We start from the raw sequence: 10,000 nt of genomic DNA on the forward strand, positions 1-10,000 counted from the left end.
ATAATAAAGGTTTGTTGAACATTTGATGACAAAAGCTGAATGGGTAAAAATGTTACGGCCTGGACATACACACTGAATCTCAATGTATTTTGATTAAAACATTTATGGCTGGTCTATCACTTTACTGATGACATCATCCTTAAAGTCCTTCATTCCCCATTGGGAGTAGAATGAGATGTGCGAGCTTTCAAATTTTTCCGATCAGGGGTTTCAGAGATATAATGATTTAATTTCTTGTGTTTACCCCAAGATCGCTGCCATATCACGTGACCTATGACACTGCAATTATCATTAAAATATTCTCCATGGAGGCTCGCTCCTACCCTGAAAATTTTGTGTCAATCGCACAAGTGGTTGCTGAGAAAAGAAATTGTAATTTTTTTTTTTAAGCCAAAAAAGGGTTGAACAACAATAAGAAAAATAACATCAATAATAGAAATCAAAATTATTTCAACAAAATGATTAATTTTGCTTCTCCATATTCCCATTATAAAGGTTTGTTGAAATTTTCATGACAAAAGCTGAAATGGTAAAAAAAATTCCGGCCCGGAAAGACACACAGATACACAGAAGTGATTGCAAAACCCCGCTTTCCGCTGGATGGGGGATGGGCTAATAAACAAAAACAAGACTTACCTTTTAAAATATTCCAAAACAGCGAGGTGATTTTTACAAAACAGTGAGGTGGGTGAGGATAAAAACATTACGTGCTGTACTCTGCCGGAAATAAAAAACACAAGACTTAGCTCGGGATGATGATGATGCTGCCAGAGAGGGGAGGGTGAAGGTTAGAAAGATGTGGATGTAGAACTTGCGATCACTGTGGGATCATTGGGAGCACAATGACGGCGCCTGCTGAATTGCAACATAGAAAAAGGGTAAGACTATTTTTAGCCACCTTGACCCAGAGAAGATCTTTCCTGTTTGGACAGGAAGGTACGAGATGGCATCCTCTTCCAAAATAATTCTATCTCTTCGGCTAAAAAACCTGTCATGACATAAGTCCCTTCGCCTCGATTAGATCCATGAGCTGCGGTGTTTTTCACAGCATCATGGTCTGAAATGGTTGAACTGGAGCCTTCTGCCCCAGGTGCATCATGGAAACATTGGTAAATCTGCAACAAATTCACTGGTATCACCAGTCCACTCAAAGGAGTAAATAAATCCACAATTGTTTCACCGTATCACTGCATTTGACTCACGTTCACTGCACAATCGATTCATTGATCCCATAATGGTGGCCCACAGATGCCGCACTTTCACCTCTTGACAACGTATAAAACTATTCAATTTTTTTCCACGATGTCATAACCTTTCTCTCCCTTTTGGCACAATTAATTTTGTCCATCGTTTTACATTTTGGCACCATTATTAATTGTTGTGCGACTGCTGTAGATCTTGTAGATCTAGTATTACAAGATTTCCATATGTCATTTCCTGTTCGATGACAATTCATAAATAAACTTGGCTTCATTCCGTATGATGGTCTGATTACTACAATTAAGGGTGCTCGAGAAACAACAAAAGGCTCGTAAGGGGAGGTTGTCGTACACGCAGACACAAACAATGACTCGTCTCAGCTCAAAAACCACATTGATTGGCTGAAATGAAATACCTAAATCTGAACACAATAGTTTGCTCGCAATTGGTCGAAACGCAGGATATTTGAGGGTTTACTGCATACATGCGTGTGTTGTGCACTATAGAAAATCTAAAACAACTTGTTCCATTGAATTTGGTCCTCATGTTGTGTTGAAATTTTACACAAATTGATTTTTGAGTTTCTAGAGAACACATTGTACAGTATTTTTTTATCTATAAGATTTTATTTTATTTTTTAATCAGGGTAAGTCCCGTGTAACATGGTAAAGTGGTGGAAGTCGCAAATTCCCTTTGTTGGTGCTGATTTTAAATTGAAGAGTTGCTTGCACTTCGGGAAGAACATGCACACACTTAACTGCCATCAAATGCATGCAAGGAATGAAAAGGTGTTTATTAAGATTTCAGTGCGGTTTTTACCCAATTGTGACATTGTTGAATGAAGATACGTTGGAATAAACAAATAAAATCCACGTCTGTGGACAATAAAATGAAGGATCACGAGGAAAAACGGGTCGCCCCAAAACAGTTCGGTATTACCTCAAAATTACATCAAATCACTCAAAATCATTCATGGGACCGGGCATGCAAATTAGTGCAACAAATTTGTTCAACTCTACCTGTGTTTGAAACGGCATGCTATTTCATTTTGGATTGCTGATGAAGTAGCAAGTTTGTTGTCATCCCTTTCATTCTCACTAATATGAGTACAGTACATCGAATGCAAACTCCCCTCATTCACACTTTGATTTTAAACATTTATTAGGTCAAGCTTGTGTTTTAAATACATGAAATTATGAGAGGCATATCTTCTTCATAAGACTTTCATGAAGTTGAAGTGCTGTTCATACTGTCTGGCAGGAAGCAGCTATATTATTCTCACCATCTCATTTATTACAGCCTCAGTTTTATCTGCACAATCTTCATGGCATCACCATTCTCACCTTTTTCAACAGCAGCCCCTCCCTCTACCCCCTTCCCCAAATCTGGACCCCCCTCCACTGCACCATCCCCCATCCTCACCTCTGCACTCTCCCGATCTGAACCCTCCCAATGCACATCGTCATGAGCTACATCCTTGTTAACTCCACATATTTATGATGTTATTGGATACAAAGGTGAGTTCCTATTGTTTTATTAGCACAAAAATGATGGATTTTCTTTCCTCCTTCATCCAAAACATTCTCAAAAATGTTTTCACAACCTTCCATCAAAATACCCAGCAGCCACGCCACACACCCCACTCCCCCCCAACCCCCCACTCCAATTCCCATGCAAGTGCACCATATAAATGGATAGCTAGCCCATTACAAACTGTTTATACTTATTCATTTGGTGAAATTATTATAATGTGCTCTTATCTCAATGCATCCTATTTTGTAGCAAACAAAAAGAAAGGCTCAGGTAAGCCTCGCTGAAGCTGCAATTCGAAAGGTTGAAATGCAACAACAGCTTGAATGGGGGGAAAAAAAAAACACAAAGTGAAATAGGCTGGGAGGGTAAGATTTGCCAACGTGATAAGTAATAAAGATATGAGTAGTGGAAGGACAGAAGAATAGCTGAGGAAAAGCTCCTTCATTTTAACATACATCTGGTGGCTACAATGAATAATATAGCCTCAGAACTTACAGAAACACAATGATTGCTGACAATGTATGCAGAGTGGTTTTGTTTGTGAAACTGAAAAGACTGTTTTGATTCTTTGAGTAGCTTTCATTCAAAAAAAAAAAATTCAGTAACAGGAGTTAAGTATGACAGCCATACTTGCAAATCTTAATGGTGGAAAAATCAGTAAAAATGGAATGCTCAACTTCATTTCTCCATAATCTCATAATGATTACACGACAGGTGTTATTACCTTTCCTTGATCGGCTACTTCAAGTAATACCTGTGTTGGCTTGAGTACCTGTCGCACCAGATATTCCTTTTTATTGTTTATCCTGAAGTTCCTCAAAAATATTTTGCAAAACATTATGTCACAATCATTTATGTAACTAAATCTAAATTGCAACCATTTCTCTTAATGAGGCATCTCCACCTGCCGCTAAGTCTATCAAATAGCTTTTCAGCCACAGTTCCTGCAAGGTTAGCAGTTAACAATACGATGTGGCTTCAGAATTCCCATGGTATCTCCACAAAATTGTCTTATAATTTCACTCGTACTCACAAATGGCACCCCACAGCTCCAGACCACTAAACTCCATAGAAATGTTACACAGTGCTGTATTCTGTGTTGGTTGCAAGCTTCGAAAAACCACAGTTACCCTCTTTCTGACAGGTACACAAATGATCATTTGTGTCAATCATAATATAATGGGCATAAACCTGGAACTTCCAACACACTTTTCTCCAAACATATTTTGTTCAAACTTCCGAAATTTTCACATTCTGTGTTCCATTTATTTCCGCAGCCGATAGCGGATTCAAAAAAATCGATCATCATCATAATATATCATAATATAATGGGCATAAGCCTGGAACTTCAAACACACTTTTCCCCGAACATATTCTGTTCATACATCCGAAATCTTCACATTATGTTTTGCATATATTTACGCAGGTGATAGCGGATTCAAAAAATCGAATATAGATAGGATTTCAGAGGGAATTGATGACGTTACAATCAGCAGCGTTCAGCGGCAAACCGACAGCCGGGTCCCAGACGACGTGCTTTACTTAACTCAGTCGATGAGTTCAGGACGTTTGTTCAACTCAGCATTTAAGACTTTTATCCTGCCATGTTGTTAATCTGTTGATGGAGGTAATATAGAAATGATGAATATGTCAAATCGTTTGTGTTACTCATCCAGCACGATGTGTCAAGGTCAACAATCTAAAGTGACCGATCTCAACCGTTACCATGGGCACCCAGACACGCCACCAATATGAACTGAGCTGTTGAATGCAGCGCAAAATATCCAAAGAAACTACCGTAACCAAGTATTGTGATCCGTCCTGTCCCCCATACCTCTCGTAGACGGGTATCTCCTTGCCCTTAGTAATGCTGGTGAGAATTTCACACAAATATCGTCAAATGTCTTTAACGACATCCGGAAGTTATTGATCCACTGTGCAGGAGTGGAAATGCAGGCCACTCAATCCCATCTATCACGTGATGTGCTTCCAAATGGACGGTGCATTAGGTACTCACATGAAAACTTACATACATTGAGAAAAGCACTAAGAATGCAAGAAAAGCTACTGTTGCATTTGTAAAAGTATTACGATTTCAATATTATGGCCCAGTGGGATCGCCTAGGCGTGTTTGCGCTCACCTCTGAATTGTCTCGGCTGGTTCTAAATCTCAGCCCAGCTTAAGGTTAGCTTGATGTTTAGTGAACAGATTGATGCATCAATGTGTGTGCCATCAATTGGAAGTCTGTTAAGCCAGGGGACCCGCTAAACGTCCCACAGCGTCCATCACAGAAAGTGAGTTATCTCTGGCACTCTGGCTGAATTCCAAATTCTTGCCACCTTCAGTCAAACATCAGGCCTGGCAAGCCAGTTTATGAAAGACTTGGACCAGAAATGTGACCTTTCTGACCCAAAAAGAAGGTGGAAATAATTGGGGAAGTTAAACATGGTGTAGATTTAAGTTTCAAAAATTGTGATAAGGGAGGGGGATGCTACATTGAAAACGTGATACATGGAAAGGTGACTCACACAAGTCGGTGAAATGAGGATCCCTAACGAATACAACTTTCCTTGCACAGATTTGTTTTCTCGATATTGCAAACAAGATTGATGGTAATGTTAGGGCTGCACGTATTTCGGAATGGTGGAAAAATGAAGTGAGGGCAATGCCCAAAATATGTAGCTCAATTTAGTGAAAGGCTTAATATGACTATTATGGAAACACATTTTCACAAATGAAGAAAAATGAATGAGAGAAGAATAATGGCTGTACCTGATTGTGCTGTATTTTATATAAACTTTCATTGCTGCGGCTGTAAGCACCAAGGCTGCTGAATTAGCAGTAAGCGGCTCTTTTTCGGCTCCAGAAGTCACTGGTTTAAACACCTGCAGTATCAGCATCTTTTCTTTCACTTTATGTCATTCCCTGAAATGTCTCCGACAAGAAAGCAGCACAAATTCAGAACATGGCAAAGGTATCTTTCTCAATTTCTGGGGGTGAAACAAATGAGGCAGATGGTTTTTCCTTGATTTGGCATTTCCTGCACTTACAGAGTTACACAGTCAATTAAAGCAGTGGATGAAATCAACAGGATGTTGATTAAGGGATGCTATTACCGCCGTGGGATGCTAGAAGAAGCTGAAATTCCAGGTGTTAAACCTTTGGCGGAGCAAAGGAGATATACACTGGCCGTTCACCAGCAAGAAGTTCTTCATTCATCATTACACAATCATGGAACTCGTGCAACTGGAGAGGAAGTCGAAGTGATCAGCTCTGGTTATGACTGAGAACGCAGCTCACTTGAAATGGAATATGTTACGGTGTGGGCGAGGTATAAGGTCCATGTGAAAGAGAACATCACACCAGCTGACATTCACAGAAGACTATCTGCTACAAAAGTTGTATATGTCTTTCACATAGTTGTGTGCTTAAATGTTGCAATTCGATCAACATTTGGAGTAAATTGGTGAGTGATCTTCAGCATTCTCATGATTAACGACTTGATGCTTGCTGTCGCTTCAGCAAACGCTAAATGTGTTGAACAGCAATTTTTAGAGAATCTGCAGGGTGGACACGATGCCTTGTCACCCCTTTTAAAATGGTGACATTGCCTTTTATCATATTAGTTGACAACACTGAAGGGTTCTACATGTTATACTACATACATTTGCAGTACTCTTTTACTTTATTACACGTTAGAGCACATGACACTGGCCTGAAGTGTCCGGTGGATCCGTTTGTGCTCCATCACTCTCATTACAGATAATTATTTTGCGCCATGTCCTGGGTGGGATATATTTCGGATCATTTGTGGAGTGATACCATTGAAAGGAACTCCCACTTCACATGGTTATGTTCACTCAATCTGAAAAAAGGGGAAAAGGAAACGAATGAACACTGCACACAAAGGCAATGTCAATTTTTACAAGAGGTGACAAGACATTGTGGCCACATTGCGCGACATGAAATTGCAGAAGACTTGGATGTCAATGTTGAAAGTTTGTAAACAATCATTCTTCGTCACTCAAAACTCAATGAAGTGAGTTGCAGGTGGGTTCCTATTTGGGAAAATGTGTCATTTTGCTTATATTTGTATCGCATGGAAAGGCGTGTGTGTTTCTTATAAAGTAGAAATGTGGTATAAATTGATCGATTTCATCAATGAACTACCACCTCTGACACAAAAGGTGGAAGAAGGTTATGTTTTCACCTCTGTCTGTCTGTCTGTCTGTTTGTTACTTGCAAAATCGAAGATTTTTCAAGTGTATTGGTCAGTCGATTTTGTTATTCTGTCTGTCTGTCTGTCTGTCTGTCTGTCTGTCTGTCTGTCTTTCTATCACCTACAGGTCACAATTTTAAACCAATCTTCACGAAACTTCACCACATGGTAGAGTGTCATAAGGAAGAAATCTATTGTTTTTGAGATCAAAAGGTCAACATAGGCCAAAGGTTCAACAACGTCAGTGAGATTTCTAAAATTTTCAATTTTCATCCGATTGACTTGAAATTTGAAGACGATTACATATTTCAGTTCACTGAATTCAACCAACCAATTGTTTTTGAGGTCAACATCGGCCCAAGGTCAACAACCAAGGTGATATTTCTAAAATCCTCAATTTTAACTTGATTGACTTGAAATTTGAAGAGGATTTATATTTCACGTCACTGAATTCAACCACCAATTATTTTGGAGGTCCACATGGACCAAAAGGTCAACAGAGGCTAAGTTTCTAAAATTATCAATTTTCATCCGATTCACTTGAAATTTGAAGAAGAGTTGTATATTTCATCATTGAATTCAACCAGCAATTATTTTTGAGGACAAATTTGTTTGATGGATTTTGCAAGTATCGTGCTCTGCATGACATCTTCTTCCTGTTTGTCTATTTGCATATTTGTCTGTTTGTGTGCAGGATATCTCAAAAAGTTTTGGACGAATTCATACGAAACTTGGTGGGCACATCGGGTGCATGATGAGGAAGAACCGAGTAGATTTTGGTGAAGATCCGAACCCAGATCCGAATATAAGAATTTTTTTAAATTCTGTAAGTGATTCTTCACCATTGAGAGATTGGGCCATAAACGATGGAGAGTATAGCATGACATTTCAAAAATGTATTGGGCTTGATATGTTCTACTGGATCAGGCATTGCGTGGCCAAGGTTTGCGCCCCACTGAGTGCACTTCAAGGTTCTTCCATATTCACAACAATCACAAATGTATTCACATGTATTCTTTATCAAATGTATCCACAATGGCCATTCACATATGTGTACATGGATTAATATGGAGGTAAGTACAGTAGGCACATTAGGTTCACATGTGCATGTCTAGGCTCATGTATACTCATACACGGTAGGTTTGTCCAGTTCCTTCAAGAAAGTGAGTGCCAATCTCCACCCTATCACCCTACACTTCGGGTGTTTATGCCTGGTGTTGGCTTAATGGTTAGGGTGTTGGGCTTGGGATCCTAGGATCCTGAATTCAAATCCCATTTGGCTGTTGAATTAATACAAGGTGGGGTTGACTCTGCCAGTCATCCTTCTGGGGTTAGAAAAATGAGTACCAGCTTGCTATTATCCTGTGTCGGAGTGGCGACCTGTCCGGCATAGTGCCCAATAGCCAATGAGACTGCTTAGGCAGCACCAATGCTCTGCATAGAGTATGGTCCCATTGGATGGATGGACTTTGGGTGTTATTTATGTGTTTGTACACCTTTCAATCTTGCATCTTGTGTTTGAGCATTTCAGGCTGTTACTGCAACAATGGTGGTGATTCCAGTAGTTTATATCTCCTTATCTTTTAGTTTGTACATGATAAGATTAAGCCAAAAGACAAGACAAAAGTAAGCTACAATCTTCCATAGCAAACACATGAAAACAAAAAAAAGAGAAAGAATCAGAGATTGCAGACCCTCACCAGGACTTTTGTGTGGTGTTTGTGTACTGGTATGTTACGTAATTAATAATAGACATAACTAGAACTGTCACATTATAACTGCTCGTTGTGATGACCAGGTACCAAGACCTCCCACTTTGATGCAACCCCGCTTTGATCGGACAACTGACCCTGACCATGACATTTATTATTAATATTCAACTGAATTCAGAATGGAATTAAAATAAATTCAATAAAAATCAAATGGAAAACCAAATAGGTAAAGTCCTGCATTGGAGTAATCATAAAGAACCCTAACAAGAAAAAAGAAAAGATGAAGTCATCAGGAGGAACCTGTATAGGATTCGCATTTCAGCTGATACTCCTCTACACTCAAACCCATCCAGGCACAGCCAAGTGAGCTTTGTTCAAAAAAAAAAAAAAAAAAAAAAACCATTTCAAAAAATTTAATAATTCTGGCTGACAGACCATGTTTCCGATCAGGTTGAAATTTAAAACATATATTCCACATCACTACTAGATCACAATTTTGAAGTTTCACTTCAATTGATTCAGTGGTTCAAAAGAAATATATTTTTAAAATATTTTCTTTCAATCAAATATGGCTGCCAGACCATGTGACATCAATTATTCATGATACCCTGATATCTCCAAGGCTTGGGGAATATTTGTGGTAAGTTTCCCCTCGATCTGTCAAGCCATTCTGGAGAAGAAGATTTTTTTTTATGGGTTTTAGGGTAAATCCAAAATGGCTGCCAAACCATGTGATCTATGACATCATATGTGTGAATGTTTTGTTCCTCATGAAAAGGCGGTCATACGTGTAAAGTTTTGCCTCGATCTGTTCAGCCATTTCAGAGAAGGTTTTTGAAGGTTTAACAGAAAAACAATACGGCTGCCAAATCATGTGACATTCATCAACTTTTATTGTTCTGTGAACCAATTTATCCCAAAATGGACCTCAAAATTTTTCATCCTCATCGGATGTAGCATTCTACATATGACATTATGACATCATTGTGAAGGCATCTTTGATGTCATGTAAAAAAAAAAATAACTTATTCTCCATGAGGAGTACTTGCCATGTGCCAAGTTTCAATTTTTCCTTGTTGCAGTTTCAGATACAGAGGTCCAAAGTTTTTTTCATTTTTCCAACATGGCTGCCACACCACGTGACCTATGATTTCATAATTATCACTGAAACATTCCACATGAATAGTTGCTCCAATGATGAAAATTTTGCATCATTTCGACAAGCGGTGGCAGAGAAAAAACACTAAAGTTCTGTGCGGACAAAGAAACAAAGAAACAGACAGACAGAAACAAACAAACAAATAAAAAGACAGAAAAATGTACCCAAATGCAATA

The 10,000-nt window shown here is 38.9% G+C and overlaps 1 protein-coding gene and 1 long non-coding RNA gene across 8 annotated transcripts in view; one reads left to right on the forward strand and one right to left on the reverse strand.

Annotated features, from left to right (window-relative positions):
- The window catches only part of LOC147031253 (uncharacterized), a 69,361-nt gene extending 60,448 nt beyond the window's left edge, over window positions 1-8,913 (forward strand). Inside the window, exon 3 of the long non-coding RNA XR_015052551.1 lies at window positions 7,648-8,913. This is a non-coding gene — a long non-coding RNA (uncharacterized LOC147031253). The remainder of the gene's footprint in view (window positions 1-7,647) is intronic.
- LOC147031254 (uncharacterized) overlaps window positions 1-10,000 on the reverse strand; it is a 222,685-nt gene that overhangs the window by 42,132 nt on the left and 170,553 nt on the right. For 4 of the 7 annotated variants that reach the window (XR_015052541.1, XR_015052543.1, XR_015052546.1 and 1 more), the window contains 2 exons: window positions 5,851-5,980; window positions 5,507-5,659 (listed from right to left, as the gene is read on the reverse strand). The exons of 2 other annotated variants lie outside the window; for them this stretch is intronic. The gene's annotated coding sequence lies outside the window, so the exon portion shown is untranslated. Of the gene's footprint in view, window positions 1-3,463; window positions 3,506-5,506; window positions 5,660-5,850; window positions 5,981-10,000 lie in introns of those variants that run through there. One more of the 7 variants, XR_015052550.1, reaches the window with a different exon arrangement.

Source organism: Eptatretus burgeri, chromosome 2 (assembly GCF_056783735.1).
Source record: "Eptatretus burgeri isolate ZD-2024b chromosome 2, Ebu_testis_v1, whole genome shotgun sequence".
Taxonomy (NCBI): Eukaryota; Metazoa; Chordata; class Myxini; order Myxiniformes; family Myxinidae; genus Eptatretus; species Eptatretus burgeri.